Raw genomic sequence first — 20,313 nt, forward strand, 5'->3', positions numbered from 1 at the left:
ACCTGGGGACAAAGGTTAGAGATGAAATTCCTCTTCAGATCAAAGGCCTTGCTGGGAAGCCTGGAGGAAAAGGGAGAGACGAGAGGTTTTAAGACAGAGCGTTAAAAAGTGACTCTCAAATAAGAGGGGTCCTTGGCAGGGCACTTTATGTCATTGTCATGCAGATAACAAGAGTTTCATTTTCCTTTGCCAGGTACTTCTCAAAGCCCCACTGCCCCCTTCCTCCCTTCCTGAGGCTTGTAATGCAGATTCCTTTGTTAGCTACCCCCCCATCCCCACCCCACTGGGCTCAAAACTAGCCAGTATGAAGGCTAAGGGAAAGGAGGGGAAGTGTTCTAGCCAGGTCTTCTGTATCTGCAGGGGCAAGTCTGAAGGTGGGAAAGGGGCTTGAGAGCTAGATTTGCTCACCCTTTGGGGATTCTTCTATTTAGGAAAGGGAATTTTGAGATTTCTCAGAATCCCTGGTTCTCCAAAGTTCCTCACCAGTGGCTCTTCAGGGAAGGGCCTGTGCTCCCACAGTAGGGATTTACCTGGCAGGAATGGTGGGTGGAGTTAGGAGGATGGGTTTTTATTTTAATTTTTTATTTATTTATTTTTAAGATTTTATTTATTTGTCGGGGGGGGGGGGGAAAGCACAAGCAGGGGGAGAAGCAGGCAGAGGGAGAAGCAAGCTCCCCGCTGAGCAAGGAGCCTGATGTGGGACTCCATCCCAGGACCCTGGGATCATGACCTGAGCCGAAGGTGGGCGCTTAACCAATTGAGCCACCCAGGCATCCCAGGAGGATAAGTTTTTAAACCAGACGACCTTGGTCAAAATTCTGTCTCTTCCTTTTATTAGCTGTGTGACTCTAGGCAAGTTACTTGAACTTTCTTGCTTTCATTTCTTCATTGGAGAAATGGGAAACATGATTACCCATGATTCCAAAATCCAAAAGACCCCCATAATACACTTTTTTTTTTTTTTTTGTAACTCATATGGTGAACTGAACAGAGGGGAGGTTATCTATGATCTTTTAAAAAAATGTACTGAGACTACTATACATTTTTACTCCAGAAATATCAATTATTTGATTATGGGATGCCCCTGGGGGTATTACATAATATACAATATGTGTATCATTTTACCTTTCTAAAACTTGAAATTTTCTGAATTCTGAAACATGTCTGGCCCTATTGACTTCGAATATGGGATTATAGATCTGTAATGATTATTTCAGAGTTTTGAGATTTAAATAATTTTGTAAAGCGCTTACAGTGGCTGGCACAGAGCAAGTTCTTAACAAAAATTTATTATTTCTGCTATGCAGGTTTGTTTGTGGGCCAAATATTTCCACCAATATTTGCCCTTCTGGGCTCTTCTTTCCTAGATGCCATGCCCCTAATCTCTGTCTGCAGTGCAGTCACTTAGCCAGTCATCTTTGTTGCTTACCTTATATTCCTAGCATTGCACACAGTGCCTGATCTATTATATAAGTGTTTAAAGGTGTGGGAATTTTGCCCGTTTTATTGAAAATTAACCAGACATCACCATATATGTTTAAGGCACAAAGCACATAACTTCTCTGTAGCTTACTCCATCTCCCTTACCTCTAACAACCAATTGCTCCTTGTTTCCACAGCACATTGAACATATCTCTATTTATAGCACTTACATTGTACTGTAATTATTTATTTATTTTTTTGCCTACTGCAGTTCTTGCAACATAGTAAATATTTAATAGCCAAATTCTATCAATGTAAGACTACAGTTCTTCTTTGAGGGAGTTGGTCAGTAAATGATCCAAGTCCATCTGATCAATAACTTAAATTGATTCTGCCTAGAACGGACAGAATGGGGGAGGTTGCAAACTCAAATGACTCTTAAGGAAAAGAACTGTATCTTGGAAGGGGGTGGTAAGTGATTTTAATAAGATGGACTTAAACCTTTTTATAGAATTAAATTTTTACATCTGAAAAAAACGGATATCCACCTACTACATGATCTTTGTCCATTTATACTACAAATATTTATTGCAGGAGTTACTGTCCTAAGTGAAAGGCTATTTTGAAAGTGCTCTGTAGACTTAAATTACTTTACAATAATTAAATCCTGGGTGAATCTGACAGGCTTCATGGACTTGAGGACTGAGGATCGCAGTGGATCTGGACTGCTGACTCGAGACACAGGTAACGCGGAGGGAGCGAGCGAGGGCGCTGGCGTGTGCGTGTGTGCCGGGGAGGACAGCGTGTGGCTAGCCGGGGCGAGTGGGTGACTAGGTAGCGGGCGTCTGCAGCAGTGGAGAGAGGCACAGAGGAAGCAGGGACGCGCGGGGCGCAGGACGCGCTGACGATTACGCCGGACGTGGTGACGTAGCGCGCAGGCCGCAGCGGGGGGCGGACTCTGGGCCTTTCTTCCCTTCTGATTCTCCCCCTCCCCCCTTTTCTCCCTTTCCGGGTTTGGTTCCCCCCTTTTCTCCCCCTCTCCCCCTTCCTTCCCAAGCCCCTTTCCCCTCCCCCGCCCCAATCCCCCCTGCTCCCCCGCCCTGGGCCCTGGGGAAACCCCCGCCGAGAAGAGCCCGCCCCCAGAAGCGCGCCGCCGCCGGCCGTCGGGGCCGAGCCGCAGCCGAGCGGCCGTGGGCCCGGGCGGCGGGCGGAGACGCGGGCGCCCTCCCCGCTACGGCCCGCGTGAGGTGAGGCCACCTCCCGGCCGAGGGGGCGGGCGGCGCGGGCAGCCCGTGGGGAGGGGGCGTGGCGGCCGCGCGGGCTGGCGGGCGGAGGCCCCCCTGGCCTGGGTTCCCCGCGCTGGAGCTACCCGGGCCTGGGGGCGGTGGGGCAGGGCCGGAACCCACCGTGAAGGACGGCCCCGAGGCCCGAGACGCCCCGAGTGTGCGCGGGGAGCGCAGGCGAGAAGCGGGGGAATGGGGGGCGCGGGGCAGAGGGCGGGGGGCTGGCGCCACCTGTGGCCTGTGCGGTGGGACCTAAAAACTGTTGCGCCCTTGTAGTGCTTGGGGGTGACTAGCTCCATGTGTTTCTTGGGTTTCCGTTTTCCTTCGAGCATTGGAAAAATGGGAGGGAAAGGTGTTGAAGCGTTTCAAATCATGCCGGTATCCGAGTTATTAGAGGACAGGGATCCGAGTTGGAACATAGAGGGAGATGTTTCTGGAGCTTAAAAGTTGGGCCTACTTTAGGCTCGTAACTCACTCTTGAGCCTCTTAAAACTCTTACTGATTTTGGTGACTCCACAGAATAATTATTCACTCAGTGAATTGTTCTTGGATAATGATGAGACATGTTTTCCAGGTTTATTGAGAAATAATTGACATACGTTACTGTTTATGTTTAAGGCACACAGCATAGCATGATGGTTTGATTTACGTATATTGTAAAATGATTGTTGAAATAGAAATAGGTTCAGCTAACATCCACCATTCTTGTATAGATACAATAAAAAAAAGGAAAGAGAAAAAAAATTTTTTTCCTTGTGACGAGAACTCTTAGGATTTACTTTATTAACAGCTTTTCCTATAAATCTCATAGCAGTGGCAACCATAGTCATCATGTTGTACATTACATCCCTACTACATATAACAAAATTGTGCCTTTTGACCGCCTTCCTCCAATTCCCCCTCATCTTACCCTCTGCCTCTGGTAGCCACAAGTCTGATCTCTTTTTCTATGAGCTTGGTGTTTTGTTTTTTTCGTTTGTCTTTTTAGATTCCACATTAAGTGAGATCGTACACTGTCTTTCTTTGACTTACATGCCTTCGAGGCCTATCCATGTTTGTCACAAATGGTAGAATTTCCTCATTTTTTATGGCCAATATTCCATTATATATATATATACATATATACATACATATATACAACTTTATCCATTCATTCATCCATGGACATTAAGGTTGTTTTCCTGACTTTGCCAATGTCAGTAATGCTGCTATGAACATGGGGACTCAGATAGCTTTCCGAGTCAGTGTTTTTGTTGGTGTGGGAAAATTTAAATTCAGATCCCAGTTGGATGAATGTTCTTGTATAAATTTTTTTTCAAATAGACTTAACTGAAATAGAGAAGCCTGAGTTCTGTCTGATGTTGGTGGGCACATGGAGACTGGGGAAGAAGGAGGTGACAGTTCTACTTCCAGAATATCACACATTCCTAGCATTTTATTGTATTTTTGGATGGTCAAATTGGCACTTGAATTAGTTGTTAGTGGCTCCTCTTTCTTTCTCATGCATTTTTTTTTTCTTCCATTTCCTTTCTCCAGTATTTCCTTTTTTTCTCTTTCTGGAGCCTTCAAAACAAAAATGACTTAAATAGGGTGCCTGGGTGGTTCAGTTGGTTAAGCGACTGCCTTTGGCTCAGGTCATGATCCCGGAGTCCTGGGATCGAGTCCCACTTCAGGCTCCCGGCTCTGCGGGGAGCCTGCTTCTCCCTCTGACCCTCTCCCCTCTCATGCTGTTTCTTAATCTCTCTCTCAAATAAATACATAAAATCTTAAAAAAAAAATGAGTTAAATAGGGGTGCCAAGTGGTAGGTTAGGTTAATTCAGTTCACTTTTTAGTTGTATTTTTCTTCCCTCATTGCTGTTCTCCATAGGGTTGAGGGGACAGAGAATCTTTCTGCAATGTCTGATGAACTGTCAGCAAAAGTTAAATTTCAGAGTTACAGTTCCAGCTGTCTTTGTGTCCACTGTAAGATCTATATTATAAATCTCCACGATTTGTTTATTTATTTATTTTAAAGATTTTATTTATTTGAGAGAGAGAGAGAGCACAAGCCAGGGGGAGGAGCAGAGGGAGGGAGAGAGAGAGAGAGAGAAGCAGACTCTCCGCTGAGCAGGGAGCCCAGTGCAATGCGGGGCTCATGCAATGTGGGGCTCCATCCCAGGACCCTGAGATCATGACCTGAGCCTAAGGCAGACACTTAACTGACTGAGCCACCCAGGCACCCCAATCCCCACAATTTAAAACAAAAATTAAAAAATTCGCGTATGTAAAAATAGGGTGCCTGATATTTTTTAATGGAAAAAAGGAGTCTGAAGGGGAAATAGCTTCCTTGCTTTTTCAGAATAAAAACCAAAGACTTTACAATTGCCTTTAAAGCCCTAGACCTGTAACATCCTTTCCTCCCCAATATACTCCTGTGATTTCCTGGCCCTTCCTTGAGCACACCAGGCTCACTTTTGCTTGCCTCGGGGGCTATGCATTTACTCCCAAGATCTTCCTGGATCACTTTTTCATTATAAAGCCGCATAACTTTGTCCCCTCACCTCCTTCAGTTCTTTATTCAAATGTCACTCAAACGTGACATTTCCTTGGTTATTTAAATTGCAGACCCCCCCACCCTTTACATAATTCTCTATCCTACTTTTCTGCTTTATTTTTCTCCTTACTCTTTAGCAACCTATAACGTACTTATGTTTGGTGTCCCCCACTAGAAAGTAAGCTTAATGAGAGTAAATAGTCTTGTTTTGTTAATTGCTGTGTCCTCAGCACTTAGCATAGAACTTACCATGCATTGGGTGCTCAACGGTTTTCTCCTTGTCATGAATTTTTGATCATGATGGGTTGTCCTTGGAGGTGTGGAATGAATTTTCACTAGGATTTTGTGAGGTACTCATTGGAAGAATTTGAGATTCTTTTTCTGTCATTTCTTGCCACATTTCTCTTTTTGACAGAAGTCCTGTGCTTTCAGATCATTGAATGAAAGCACTTCGAAGGCAGAGAGGATGAAGCATAGGGGATCTTTGGTGTTGGTGGTCCTAGAGGAAGATTATATTAAGATCTCATGTGACTAGAATTTTTACCTCCCGCTTTAGGTTCCTCCCTTGATGTGTGTTCACTTCCCTGATGAGAGTTACCATCCTTACCTCTTTGGCCCCAAGGCACTGAACAGGCTGGTTCCCCTTTGAATTTTTCAGTAGACTGAAGATATTAATATTTACAGTGTGGGCTCTATGGGTTATATTTTTTCCCCCATTCATGTGGAGCCAGTTGAGCTCAAAAACTATGAGAATAGCTTTCTCTAACAATGATGGAGTGGTTCGTTCTGGGGAACATCTGATCCTTTTTTTCATAAATCCATTTTGGGGGGGCATTTTTAGCAACTAAATTCTATATTAAGTCTGAGGAGAAAAGGAGCAGGCCTCCTGAATTCTGTGGATTATCCCTCATTTATTTTTTCCTTTCTCATTTCTTGGTTGGCGCATTTGTTACCTTTGTTGACCTTCTGGCTAGAGTGGCCTAGATGAGGTTTCTCTTTGTGGCAGTCCTGGCCACTGTTCTCCAGCTTAGGAAGGCAAAGGGGGTGAGATAGGGGTTTTAACATTTTGTGGGAATGCTGGTGGCAAAGCCTAAAGTTTTTGCTTAAACCTTTGTCAGGACATTGAAAGCTGCCAGGCCTATGAGAGAACAGTTTGTGGGAGGGTGGAAGAATTGGGGATCTTCTATCTGTTTGGACTGGATGTGGTTCTGATATTAGGGTAAAGAAGTAACAGCATCAGAAATAGATTAGTAGTTCTTATTTTGTGAATAATTTGACATAATATAGGTAGCTTGATAAATATTTCTATTAAACTTCTGTTGTCCTCTTTTAAATCCTTTCACAAAGTTTCTAGGAAGTCTTTCTCATACTCTAGAGATACTTAAACATCTCTATACCATGTTCTCAGCTCTGATAGATAATACTGAGTACTGACAATGTTTCAGTGTAGGTAATGATTTCTGAATGATGCAGTGCTTATTCCTGTGCCAGATCTCTTCATGAACTCAAGGAAAGTTTTCAGGAAAAAGCATATTTTGAGGAAGGGTTAAAAAGTGTTGCATTTTGGTTGCATGATCCCAGGAAGTGCAGAGGAGAGAATTTTGTGAAACTGTGTATGCTGTTTTTTTTTTTTTTTTTTTTTTTAAAGGTTTTTCTGTGCTTCCTTGTAAGACTGGATAAGGGACTCTGAGTGTCCTTGTGTGGAACGTGCTGCCAATTTACAAGTAGGAAAAATAACTGGACTCATGGCTTGAATGTGTATGCATGAATACAGTTGGGTCTAATTTTAGAGACCTTCTTCATACACGGTGGCCTCAGTATTTTCCTCCAGCTGTATCCTTACTCTCTGTGTAGAAAACATTTAACTTAATAGTCTTTCAGTGGTTGGTTAACTTTTGTTCTTACCATGGTTGCTAGTTTGTTTATTTATTTATTTTTGTTGTAAAGATTTTATTTATTTATTTGAGTGAGAGAACGAGAGCAAGAGCAAGAAAGAGAGCATGAGTGGGGTGAGGGGCAGAGGGAGAAGCAGACTCCCCCCTGAGCAGGGACCCTGGTGTGGGGCTCGATCCCAAGACTCCAGGATCATGACCTGAGCTGAAGGCAGACACTTAACCAACTGAGCCACCCAGGTGCCCCCATGCTTGCTAGGTTAGCAGTGTAGCACGTGTCCCATCTTTCCAATGAAGTTACTCTGTCATTCCTTACTAACTTTGACTTCATTTCTGAAAACAGAGATAGGAAAGATTTCTTTTTTTTTTAAAGATTTTATTTATTTATTTGACAGAGACACAGCGAGAGAGGGAGCAAGCAGGGGGAGTGGGAGAGGGAGAAGCAGGCTTCCCGCGGAGCAGGGAGCCCGATGCGGGGCTCGATCCCAGGACCCTGGGATCATGACCTGAGCCAAAGGCAGACGCTTAACGACTGAGCCACCCAGGCGCCCCGATAGGAAAGATTTCTTAACCTTGATCTGTTTTAACTCCTTTTTGAGTTCCCTTAGATTTCCTTAGCATATATCTGTTTTCGCCAACACTTAAAATTGATGTTGGGGTGCCTGGGTGGCTCAGTTGGTTAAATGTCTGCCTTCAGCTCAGGTCATGATTCCAGGGTCCTGGGATCGAGCCCCATGTTGGGCTCCCTGCTCAGCGGGGAGTCTGCTCTCCCCCACCCCACCTCCATGCTTGCTCGTGCTCTCTCTCTGAAAGAAATAAAATCTTAAAAAAAAATTGATGTTAAAAGCTCTTAATTACAATACTCTGGTGATTTCATCATTTTCACTTGGGAAGTATGATAGGAAAGATTCTGGGATGCTTACTAAATCCAGGTGTTCTTTTGATTTTCTGCAGGGTCTCTTGTGAGTTGTTCGGTTGTTTGAGCCTATACTGGGAAAGCTGTTTCAGCTTTCTAGGTCTGACAGTAAGTTTCCCAGAGTGCCTTCCTGTGCTTTAAAAAAAAAAGAACTTCTCAAATTGGGAACTCCAATTAGAGATGAGAGAAAAGGTGCAAAAGCCTCAGGTAGTCATGTCTCCTAATAGTGAAAACACTTCTGGTGTTTTTAAAGGACTCATTTTATTCTATTCCTCAGTTTGTTAACCACAAAAGCATCAAGAATCTTTCATTCCCTTTGATTGCTTGCTTACTTGTTGACACTCTGACTTTTCTAAATTGTCAAAGACTTCGATTTTTCCTGGGATACAATTTGCAGTCATTTTTGGGTATTTTCTTGGGGAAAATAATGACACTTGGTGGTGTTCCTGTAAGGTCTCTCCCCTGAGACCAGTGTTCTGATTCTTCCATTTTTCTATAGGTGTTAATAGTATGTTTTACAGCTTTTTTTTTTTTTCTATTGAGTATCTCAAAATCTTTTACAAGCAAGTAAAAACTATAGTGTGGTACCCATACAATTACCTAGAGGTTCTGAAAGATCTCAGCTTAAGTCCTTATCCTATAGAACTAGAATATAAGAATAAATGAAGCATTAGCAGGTTTTAAAAGAACTCAGTTTATTTCTAGTTGGCATTTGTTAATTGTGAATCTGTAGTGGGAGAAAAAAAGCTGGTCAGGTTTTGGTCAACTTCTATCTAGATTTTTTGGAGATAATTTTGCTCCTGTTATTAGTCTTTTTTTTTTTAAGATTTTATTTATTTATTTGACAGAGACACAGCGAGAGAGGGAAAACAAGCAGGGGGAGTGGGAGAGGGAGAAGCAGGCTTCCTGCAGAGCAGGGAGCCTGATGCGGGGCTCGGTGAACCGAAGGCGGATGCTCAGGTGACTGAACTACCCAGGTGCCCCAACCATTACTAGTCTTCTATATAGTTCTTGTCTGATGTACAGAATATAGACTGTTTTAAGTTCATTAACTAGTTTCCTTTGCCACTTTGTTATCTTCCTTGTATGGATGCTTTTGGTATATTTCATGTTGATAATATTTGTGTTGCAGTGTTTATTATTACTAATGATCAAAACCATATTCATATCTGCAAAGCACTTTCTCTTTCCTAGAAGCTCATTGGACCTTAAAGTGGTGTCAACATTTATATTAAAAGACCAAATTTTCAAAAAAAAAAAAAAAAAAATTTTTCCAAGTATGTGGTTCATATTTTTTGTGGGGGCAGTGTTTTTGTTGCAAATGTCATTTGTAAGAATTTATGCATGGTTTTGGCATGTGAGCAGCATTATGGGCATCAGGTAATTCTTTGTCCCTTGGAGAACTAGGTGGATTAGATTTGTGAAAGCTTCTATAAGCTTCGTAACAGAGAATTAGGAGGAAAGTAATCAAGGCAGTGACAATTGAAATTTAATAATGAATACATTTGAAATACATTTTCTCCCTATACTCACAAATTGTTCTTTTTACTTACTCTTCCTTTGTGACTGTGCGAAAAGGGAAGAAGAAAATCTAGGACAGTAACCAGCTGATAATGTCCAGGAAACAGTGTGCTATGGGTAGGTAGCAGGTGAATGTATACCCACACAAGAAGTGGGCACTTAGTGTTTCTAATGCTATTGGTGGAGGCAGCTCCCCGCAGCCATCAAAATCAATGGGAAGAACATGGTAGACCTTGTTCATCCTTTTTATCCTTATTTTATTCAGTTTTTCTGCAGCATTTGTCACTGTTGACCCCTCTCTTGAAATGTTTCAGTGACACTAATTTCTTTTCCACTTGCATTCCTGGCTCTTTTTCTCCTTCTCACCTCTTAGTGTGTGTTTTCCTTAAGATTTCTGTTGAATTTTGGCTATCTCTCATTCTTAAACTTAAATGGCATAAGCATCTCTTGGAGAATTTGTTAAGGCTTACAAAAGCCTTCCGGATCTGGCCCCTGCTAGCTTCTCTGACCTAACTTGTATTACACTTAACTGTTCTTACAGTTAAGGTCCCCAGGGCGCTTGTACTTCAAATTCCTTCTGCGTGAAATGTTATTCTCCCAGATCTTCACCTGCCTTACCTCTTCTTATTTTTCAAATCTCAGCTCAGATGCTTCCTCCATAGATCTTCCCTGACCACCTATACAAAGTAATTAACCTCCCCTTTGTGCTTTATCACATTCTTCTGTTTCATTATCTCCACAGCACTTACCACTATCTTAAGTTACCTTGTTTGTTTTTTTGTCTGTAGTCTGGTTCACACCTAGAAGCCTTATGAGAACAGGGACCTTACTTATTTTATAACTGCTGTATTCCTAGGGCCTAGAATAGTCACTCAGTACACATTTGTTGAATGAATGAATGAAATGTGGATTCTTGGGTCTTACCTCCAGAGATTTTGATTTAGTAGGTTTGGAATGGGGTTTGTATTTTAACAAACATTACAAGTGTTTCTGATGTCTCTGGTCAGTTGTCTTGGATGACATTTAGAAAAACCTTGCTCTACACAGTCAGTCTCATACACTCTGATGGCTTCACTTAGCATCTATTACTATAAGCTGACAACTTGTGAATCTGTGTCTCCAGTTCTGATCTCTCACCTGAGCTCTAGGCTCATTTCTTCAGTGGTCTCTTCAATATCTCCATTTGATTGTTACCTAGCATCCCAGATTCAGCATGACTAAAGCAAAAATAATTTTTCCATGGCAATTTTTTCTTCTGAGTTCTTTTTTCTGTTAATGATACCACCTAGGTGCATAAGCCAAGAAACCTCGATGTTAAACTCGAGTCCTTACTCTTTTTTTTTTCTTTTAAATTTTATTTTATTTATTTATTTGACAGAGAGAGAGACAGCTAGAGAGGGAACACAAGCAGGGGGAGTGGGAGAGGGAGAAGCAGGCTTCCCGCAGAGCAGGGAGCCCGATGCGGGGCTCGATCCCAGGACCCTGGGATCATGACCTGAGCTGAAGGCAGACGCTTAACGACTGAGCCACCCAGGCGCCCCCGAGTCCTTACTCTTTAACACCCAGTAATTATAAGTTACGTAGACACTTACCTCTTTAGTCTGTCCTGAATCTTTGCATTTCTCTCCATCAGCATGGCCACTTTCTTAGTTCAGGAGACCATCCTCTCTCATCTGGGTAACTGTGATGGGCTTTAACTGGCCTTCCTATCCTAGTCTTGCTCCTTCTAATCTTTCATTTAGTTCTGTACCCTTCAGCCAAAAGAAGACTAAAATCTATTATTTTTCTGCTGCTTATAACCTTTTTTTTTTTTAAAGATTTATTTATTTATTTATTTATTTATTTGACAGAGAGAGACACAGCAAGAGAGGGAACACAAGCAGGGGGAGTGGGAGAGGGAGAAGCAGGCTTCCCGCGGAGCAGGAAGCCCGATGTGGGGCTCGATCCCAGGACCCTGGGACCATGACCTGAGCTGAAGGCAGACGCTTAACGACTGAGCCACCCAGGTGCCCCTGCTTATAACCTTTTAATGTCTTCTTTTTGCTCCCAGTACAAAGGTTGTTTTTGTTTTGTTTTGTTTTGATTTGTTTTAACCTGGGTGTTTTAACCTCACCTGCCTTATATTTTGCTGTCTTTCCTTTGCTTTCAGGCTTAGGCATCAGCTACAGATAAATTACTTGTTCTTTCACCCTCCCTGTTCTCTCACCTTGCTGCCTTGGATAAACCATTGTTTCCTCTGAATGCCTCTGTTCCCCAAAACAACAAAAACAAAAACCTTCACTGGTTTGGGTATCATGTTCTGGATCCCTTTCAAGGCATCCTAAACCTCTTATTTTTTCTGTCTGTTTTGAACCAGTTTCCACAAAGCTGGGTTCCCCTTTGTCTTTACCCTATCATATTTCTCTCTTCATATTCCATTCTGAGTTTCTGCTCACACTGAAGTTAAATTTGCTAGGATCGTGATCTCTCCTGTGCCAAAAGAGCTCTCTAAAACATGTGATTTTTGTCTTACTCCTCTACTAACTGTAAGGAAGAGAAGGAAAGAAAGAAACTAGATGATTTGAGGCATATGTTCTAGAGGGGTATGTTCTAGATTGTGATTTTGCCAGTTTTGCCTCTCCTAGCTAATGCCATACCCAAGAGAGATCATTGTTTGAGTCTTGATTTGGACCAGAGCTATACTAAGGCCAGTAACTGAAACCCTGAACTAAATTTTTACCCTTCTTGATTGTACCATCAAAGTGTTACCTTTCCTATTATCATAGTATCTTCAACCTTATATTACTTATACCCCTTTCTAATCTTTTTATTTTCCCTTCAGAGTTACTTGGTTTAAAATTTATTCTTTGTGTTTTACTCTCCATCCTGTCAGTATTTTTGATTATGAAGTCAAAATAGGGTTTTATACTTGCAGTATTTTCCCTTTATGGTAGTGCAGAAATATTTTTTGTTTCTTTTTGAATGAATGTAATGGCTGAAAAATTATGTATATTTGATCAGCAAGATAGGACTATTGAAAGAATACAGATTTGTTTGATTTCTGTATAGGCTTTATGAGAAGTAAAATCAAAGCCACTGTTTAAAACTCTGAATTTTTAACCCTGTTTGAAGTTCTCTGATGCTTTCCTGAGTTTAATCTCAATAATTGCACTGAATCAGTGTCTTCATATGTAGAATGGAGTTGATGGTCTGCTTCCTTTTAGGGTAGAGGAAAACTTACTTTTGGAGGTATCTCTAAAGGTTAGGTACAGTAATACTTTTTGATACATCTATTGATTTAAAATTTAAAATGTTCATCTGCCTTCGGTTCAGGTCATGATCTCAGGGTCCTGGGATTGAGTCCCGCGTCAGGTTCCCTACTCTGCCGGAGTCTGCTTCTCCCTCTCTTCCCCACTCATGCTCTCTCTCACTATCTCTGTCTCTCTCAAATAAATAAATAAAATCTTAAAAAAAAAAAAATGTGGACACTTGAGACTGAAGCTCCATTTAATGTATTCTTAAGCTAGCTTCAGTATTTTACTCCACCTGTATTTAGCTAATAATACAGAAGAGGGGGGCACCTGGATGGCTCTGTCAGTTAAGTGGCTGCCTTTGGCTCAGGTCGTGATCCCAGGATCCTGGGAGCAAGCCCCACATCGGCCTTCCCTGCTCAGCAGGGAGTCTGCTCCTCCCTCTCTCTCTCTGGCCCTCCCCCCTGCTCATGCTCTCACATGCTCTCTCTCTCTCTCTCTCTCTCAAATGAATAAAAAAAAAAATCTTAATAATACAGAAGAGGGACAAAGAGGTATCTGCAGATATTAATGAGCATACTTTCCATGTACCTGAGTTTTATTTATGCCAGCTTGGTGGCCACAGTCAGTAAGCATAGCCTATCTCATAGAAGGACTGTCTGTATTAAACGTGATCAAATTACTAGTCTCTAAATAATGTTCTCCAGTGCTGTTAAATAACACAACAGCATTGAAGTTAATGTTGGCTATGAGAAAACGCCGCTTTATTTCTGTGTGCTCTATTTTCTTCCTTTTTTTCCTTTGGAATTAACATTGCTTTCATAACTGCTTTTCTGTCTCTTGGTTGGGAAATGGCAGTTGTCTTTTCAACTTAGTGGACTGGCTGGATCCAGACATAGGATCTATTCAGGTCCATTATGTGTTCTAGGCCACAAAATTCTGTTTTCTCTTTCATTTTGTCCTTTATTGTTGACTTGTGTTTTGCTCAATGCCCACAATAAGGGCATTCTGCCAAATGAGGCCCCCTGAAAAGATGATAGATTTTCAGTGCAGAATTACAGGGAGGGGACACCTGGGTGGCTCAGTCAGTTATGTGTCTGCCTTTGACTCAGGTCATGATCTCAGGGTCCTAGGATTGAGTCCCATATCGGGCTTTCTGCTCAGTGGAGAGTCTGCTTCTCCCTCTCCCTCTGTGCTCTGCCTCTCTTTCTCTCTCTCAAATAAATAAATCTTTAAAAAAATTTAAAAAAAGATAAGAATTACAGGGAGGGGGAGAAGGAAAAAAAGAAAAAAATAATAATTATAGGGACTCACTTGCCACTGTTTCGTTTTACCAACCCACCTTTTTTCACCTAACACAGATTTAATCCTTTTATATAGGCTGCTTTGGTGTACTGCAAGCCTATCATATAGTATTAGCTTAGAAATCAGAGAACTATCTGTTTATTATTAGTCTTTCTTTAAAATAAGTGTCACCTGTATGTTTTCTTCCTAGAATGAGTCTCTGTTAGAAGATCTTCTCTTAGGGGCACCTGGGTGGCTCAGTCAGTTAAGCGTCTGCCTTCGGCTCAGGTCAAGATCCTAGGGTCCTGGGATCAAGCCCCACGTCAGGCTCTCTGCTCAGTGGCAGCCTGCTTCTCCCTCTCCCTGCTGCTCCCCCGGCTGGTACTTTCTCTCGGTCAAATAAATTAATAAAATCTTAAAAAAAAAGAAATCTTCTCTTAGCTTCTGGTCCTTCTGTATTTTTTATAATAGAAAGAGGGATCTTCAAGTGAGCTTTATAGAACTGCTTCCAAATACCTAACATCAAGAAAATTTATGAAAAGACCAAATCATTCATTCACTCAGACGTTTAAGTGCCTATTTGTTAGATATTGTGTTATATGCCAAAGAAACTAAAAAAGGAAAAAAAAAAAGTGACATTGTCCCTATCCTTAAGGAGCTCATGTTTTATTATAGATTACAAAAAAAATATAGTTAACCCTTGAACAACATAGGTGTTAGGGGTCCAACACCCCCCCAACACATAGTAAAAAATCCATGTTATTTATTAATTAATTTTTTTTTAAAGATTTCATTTATTTAAGAGAGAAAGAGAGAGAATGAGCAGGGGAGGGGGGAGCTGAGGGAGAAGCAGGCTCCCTGCTGAGCAGGGAGCCCAATATGCACTTGATCCCAGGACCCTAGAATCATGACCTGAGCTGAAGGCAGACGCTTAACCGACAGCCATCCAGGCGCTCCTTGAAGGACTTATTTTTAAAAAGATCACTTGTGACAAATTGGGAACTGGATTGGAAAATATACTGGAATCAGGGAGTCCAGTTTAAGGGCAGTCAAAATAATCCAGATAAGACATAGGCTCTGAAGTGGTCCTGCAAGTGCACAGGCATGAAGAGATTCAAGAGATATTTAGCAGGTAGAACCAGTTAGACTTGGAAGTGTGTGTGTGTGTGTGTGTGTGTGCACGCACACTCGAATGAGAGAGAGAGAGAATGAATAGTGCTGAAAGGGATGAGGTCTTGTCCTAGCTTTTTGGGTTCCATACCAGGGTGGATGGTGACATCATTTATGAGTTAGGGAATACAGAAAGTTGTGTGTTTGGAAATAAAGGTGAGGTGTTTGGTTTTAGACTGGTTGAATTTGAGGTACCTATGGAACCACATAGGAAGTACCTGAAAGGAAGTTGGGTGTACCAGGTTGGAGTTGGAGAGAGAATTTGAGGCTGGAGAGACATTCGTGATTCAACAGTATACACACTGTAGTTGAAGTGATGGGTTGGGTCATCTAAGGATCATTTTGAAACTGAAAAGTTGAAGGCTGAGGAGAGAGTCTTGAAGAACACTGACAGTTAAAGGTGTGACTAGTGGCAGTGGAGTCTTGGAAGAAAATTGAGGAGGTGAGGAAGGTAAATGGAAAACCAATAAAATATGTGTGATATAGGACCTTAGAGAAGAGAGTTTGAAGGTGGAGAAAGGCAATCACGTCAAGTGGGGTAGAAAGGTGAAGTATGGTAAGGACAGAAAAGAACCTACTGGATTTCGCACTCAGGTCATTGGTGACATCAGTGAAAGGAAGGATCACTGGAGAGATGAGAGCAGAGCCCAAATTGCATTGGATTGAGGAATAAATAGGAGGTGGGGAAAATAAAGGCAAATAAGCCGTTTTTCAAGATCATTACAAGAGGTAGAGACAGAGGATAGTACTGAGGGATTGTGGGGTTCAAGGAAGAGTTTTTTTAAGATGAGAGACTTGATCATATTTATACGTTTGGGGAATGAGCAAGACAATAGAGAGTGGGGATAATGGAGTGAAGTCCTGGAGCATGTAGAGAAGATGAAATCCAGAACAGAGGTAGAATTGTTACCTTCTTTATTAAAATAGAAGGAAAAGGTCAAGAAAGGGGTGGGGACAGATGTTTGGTATCTGAACAAAAGAACTTGAAGGCTGTAGGGCCTTACTATTCCTTGTGATGTAGAAGACTTATCTTTTTGGGTTAGGGGCCTGAGTTAAGGAGGGTTATTAAAATAGGGGCCTTGAAAAAAAAATAGGGGCCTTGAAAAGAGAAGCCAAATTTGAATAGCTGTTGAGAGAATGGGAGGGATAGCTGACTATGGGTCTTATATGGCTAGGCAGGCAAAGGTGGGGGAGGTGGCGTGAGGGTGGGAAGGCATTTTAAGTAGATAGAATAGTCTGAGCAAAGACCTAGGAATATTAAAGAATAAGGTATGTATGGAGATATAGCACTATTTTGAATAGCTGGAGAGGATATATAGAGAGTCTGATTTTATGGTAGACCTTAAGAGCTATATTAAGGAATTTGGAATATTTTGAGGCAAAGAGAAATCTCTGAAGATTTTTTTTAAGGATTTATTCATTTGAGAGAGAGAGAGAGGGAGAGCATACGAGCGGGGGGAGGGGCAGAGGGAGAGAATCTTCAAGCAGACTCCCTGTGCGCAGAGCCTGACTTGGGGTTGATCCCACAACCCATGAGATCATCATGACCTGAGCTGACGCTAAGAGTCGGATGCTCAACCGACTGACCCACCCAGGCGTCCTGGAAGATTTTAGTCATAAAAATGTTTGTTTTATAAGAGTAACTCTGATAGCAATTTGGAGAAATATTTATAGGGGATATAGCGTAGAGGGGGAGACACTGGTTAGGAGGCTGGTGTAGTAGTCCACGCAGAAGAAGTTGAAATCCAGATAGACCAGGATATGCTGGGTAAGAAACAAACCCCCACTCTCAGTAGCTTGAAACAACAATTTATTTCTCGTTTGTGCTACATGTCCATCAGGGGTAGGTCAGAGGCTTTTAGTTATTCAGGGATAGAGGCCAATAGAGCAGGTACTGTTAGGAACATAGCTGGCTGCTCTGTGGGAGGCAAAAAAGAGCTCTGGAGGTCTTGCCCCATTAACTAAATTCTTTGCCCAGAAGTGATAGAAGCAGAGAAGAGGGGATAGGAGCTGAGAAGATCAGATGGATCAAGGAGATGGTGCTAAAATTTGGGAATTGGTTAAATGTGGGAGGAGAGGAAAGGAATTGTGAATAAATGACTCTCAGTTTCTGTCTTAGGTGAATGGATGGTATTGTTAATTGAAATAAGAAAGGGGTAGGTTTTGGGAGCACCTAAATATATAAAGCAAATATTAACAGAGAAAGGGAGAAATAGCAATACAATAATAGGGAACTTTATTTTTTTTTAAGATTTTATTTATTTATCTGACAGAGAGAGACACAGCAAGAGAGGGAACACAAGCAGGGAGAGTGAGAGAGGGAGAAGCAGGCTCCGGGAGCCCGATGCGGGGCTCGATCCCAGGACCCTGAGATCATGACCCGAGCCGAAGGCAGACACTTAATGACTGAGCCACCCAGGCGCCCCAATAGGGGACTTTAATATCCCACTTTTATCAAGGGATAGAGCATCCAAACAAAATCAATAAGGAAACATTCCCTTAAGTGACATGTTAGAACAGATGGACTTAACAGATATACACAGAACATTCCATCCAAAATCAAGAGAAAAAACATTCTTCTCAAGTACTCACAGAATATTCTTAGGATAGATATGTTAAGCCACAAAACAAGTCTTAATAAATTTAAGAAGATAGAAATCATATCAAGAATCTTTCCCAGCTACAATGGTATGAAACTAGAAATCAATTACAAGAAGAAAACTGGGAGGGGCACCTGGGTGGCTCAGTCAGTTAAGTGTCTGCCTTCGGCTCAGGTCATGATCCCAGGGTCCTGGGATTGAGCCCTGCGTTGGGCTCCCTGCTCAGTGAAGAGCCTCCTCCTCCCTCTCCCTCTGTTGCTTCCCCTGCTTGTGCGCTTGCGCACGCTCTCCCTCTCTCTCTCTCTGTCAAATAAATAAAATCTTTAAAAAAAAAAAGAAAACTGGGAGATTCACAAATATGTAGAGGTTGAACAACATGCTATTTATTGAACAACCATTGGGTCAGAGAAGAAATCAAGAAAAATAAAAAAAAACCCAGAGACAAATGAAAATGGAAATACAGTACACAAAATACTACACCTATGGGATGCAGCAAAAGCAGTTCTAAAATGGAAGTTGATAGTGAGAAATGCCTACATTAAGAAACAAGAGAGATGTCAAATAACTAACTTTATACCTCAAGAAACTAGAAAAAGGATAACTCTCTCGGGTCCCCTCCCTCTTTGGGAGCTTTGTACTATCATTTTACTATTGCTCAATAAACTTTGCTGCCCACCAAAAGGGAAAAAAAAAAAGGAAACTAGAAAAAGAAGAATTAAGCCCAAAGTTAGTGGAAGGAAGGAAATAACAGAGATCAGAGCAGAAATAAATAGAGACTAAAAAAGATGATAGAAAAGATCAATGAAACAAAGAGCTGGTTGTTTGAAAAGATAAAATAGACAAACCTTTAGTTAGGCTTGCCAAGAAGAAAAGAGAGAAGACTCAAAATCAGAAGTGAAAGAGAAGACGTTACAACCGATACTACAAAAAAATAAAGGATCCTAAGAAATACTACAAACAATTATATTCCAACAAATTGGACAACCTAGAAGAAGTGGATAAATTCCTAGAAACATACAACCTAACAAGACAATCATGAAATAAAATCTGAACAGACCCAATCCTGGTAAGGAGATTGAACCAGTAATCAAAAACCTCCCAAGAAACAAAAGTCCAGGACCAGATGGTGTCACTGGTGAATTCTGTGAAACAGTTAAAGAAGAATTAATACCAATCTTTCTCAAACTATTCAAAAAAATAGGAGGGAACACTTCCAAACTTATTTTCAGAGGCTAGCATAACCCTGATACCAAAGCCAGACAGTGGAAGTATAAGAAAAGAAAATTACAAGTCAGTATCCCCAATGAACATGTATGCAAAAATCCTCAACAAAATATTAGCAAACTGAATTCAACAATACATTAAAAGGATTATATACCGTAATCAAGTTGGATTTATTCCAGGGATGCAAGAATGGTTCAACATCTGCAAATCAGTCAGTGTGATATACCACTTTAACAAAATGAAAGCTAAGAAACATGATCATCTAAATAAATGCAGAAAAAGCATTTGACAAAGTTTGACATCCATTTATGATAAAAACTCAATAAAGTGGATACGGAGAGAATGCACCTCAACATAATGAAGGCCATATATTACAAGCCCACAGCTTATACTGAACAGTGAATAGCTGAAAGCTTTTCTTTGCCACCTTTTAATTTTTATTCATTTAATTTTTTAAAGATTTTATTTATTTATTTGTCAGAGAATGAGAGAGAGAGAGAGACAGCAAGCAGGGGGAGCAGCAGGTAGAGGGAGAAGCAGGCTCCCTGCTGAGCAAAGAGCCCAATGTGGGATTCGATCCCAAGACCCTGGGATCATGACCTGAGCCGAAGGCAGATGCCTAACCAACTGCGCCACCCAGGCATCCCTATTTCTTTTTATTTTATTTTATTTTATTTATTTTTTTTTAAATTTTTTTTATTGTTATGTTAATCCCCATACATTACATCATTAGTTTTAGATCTGTTTCTTTTTATTTTAAAGATTTTATTTATTTTAGAGAGATCGAGCGAGCAGGGGAAAGAGCAGAGGGGGAGAGAATGAGAATCTGAAGCAGACTGAGCACGGAGTGCGGCGCAGGGCTGGATCCCATGACTGCGAGATCACGATCTGAGCTGAAACCCGGAGTCCGATGCTTAACCGATTGTGTGCCTTCTTTGCCACTTTATTCAGCATAGTATTAGAAGTTCTAAGTAGAGCAGTTGAGCAAGAAAAAGAAAGAAATGGCATCCAAATCAGAAAGGAAGAAGTAAAACTGTCACTTTCTGCGTATGACATTTTATGTAGAAGACCTTAAACACCAAAAAAAAGTTAGAATTAGTAAATGCATTCAGTAAAGTTGCAGGATACAAAATCAATATACAAAAGTCAGTTGTGTTTCTAAATACTAATAATGAACTATCAGAAAGATACTAAGAAAATAGTCTTATTTACAATTGCATCAAAAATAATAAAATAC

General features: G+C 41.3%; 1 protein-coding gene across 4 annotated transcripts in view; it reads left to right on the forward strand.

Annotated features, from left to right (window-relative positions):
• Positions 1–2,586: 2,586 nt before the first annotated feature.
• The window catches only part of R3HDM2 (R3H domain containing 2), a 153,818-nt gene continuing 136,091 nt past the window's right edge, over positions 2,587–20,313 (forward strand). The window contains exon 1 of one of the 4 annotated variants that reach the window (XM_032421010.1): positions 2,587–2,669. The gene's annotated coding sequence lies outside the window, so the exon portion shown is untranslated. The remainder of the gene's footprint in view (positions 2,670–20,313) is intronic. The other 3 variants (XM_032421012.1, XM_032421011.1, XM_032421014.1) reach the window with 3 other exon arrangements.

This window comes from Phoca vitulina, unplaced genomic scaffold (assembly GCF_004348235.1).
Source record: "Phoca vitulina isolate PV1807 unplaced genomic scaffold, GSC_HSeal_1.0 scaffold23, whole genome shotgun sequence".
Classification (NCBI taxonomy): domain Eukaryota; kingdom Metazoa; phylum Chordata; class Mammalia; order Carnivora; family Phocidae; genus Phoca; species Phoca vitulina.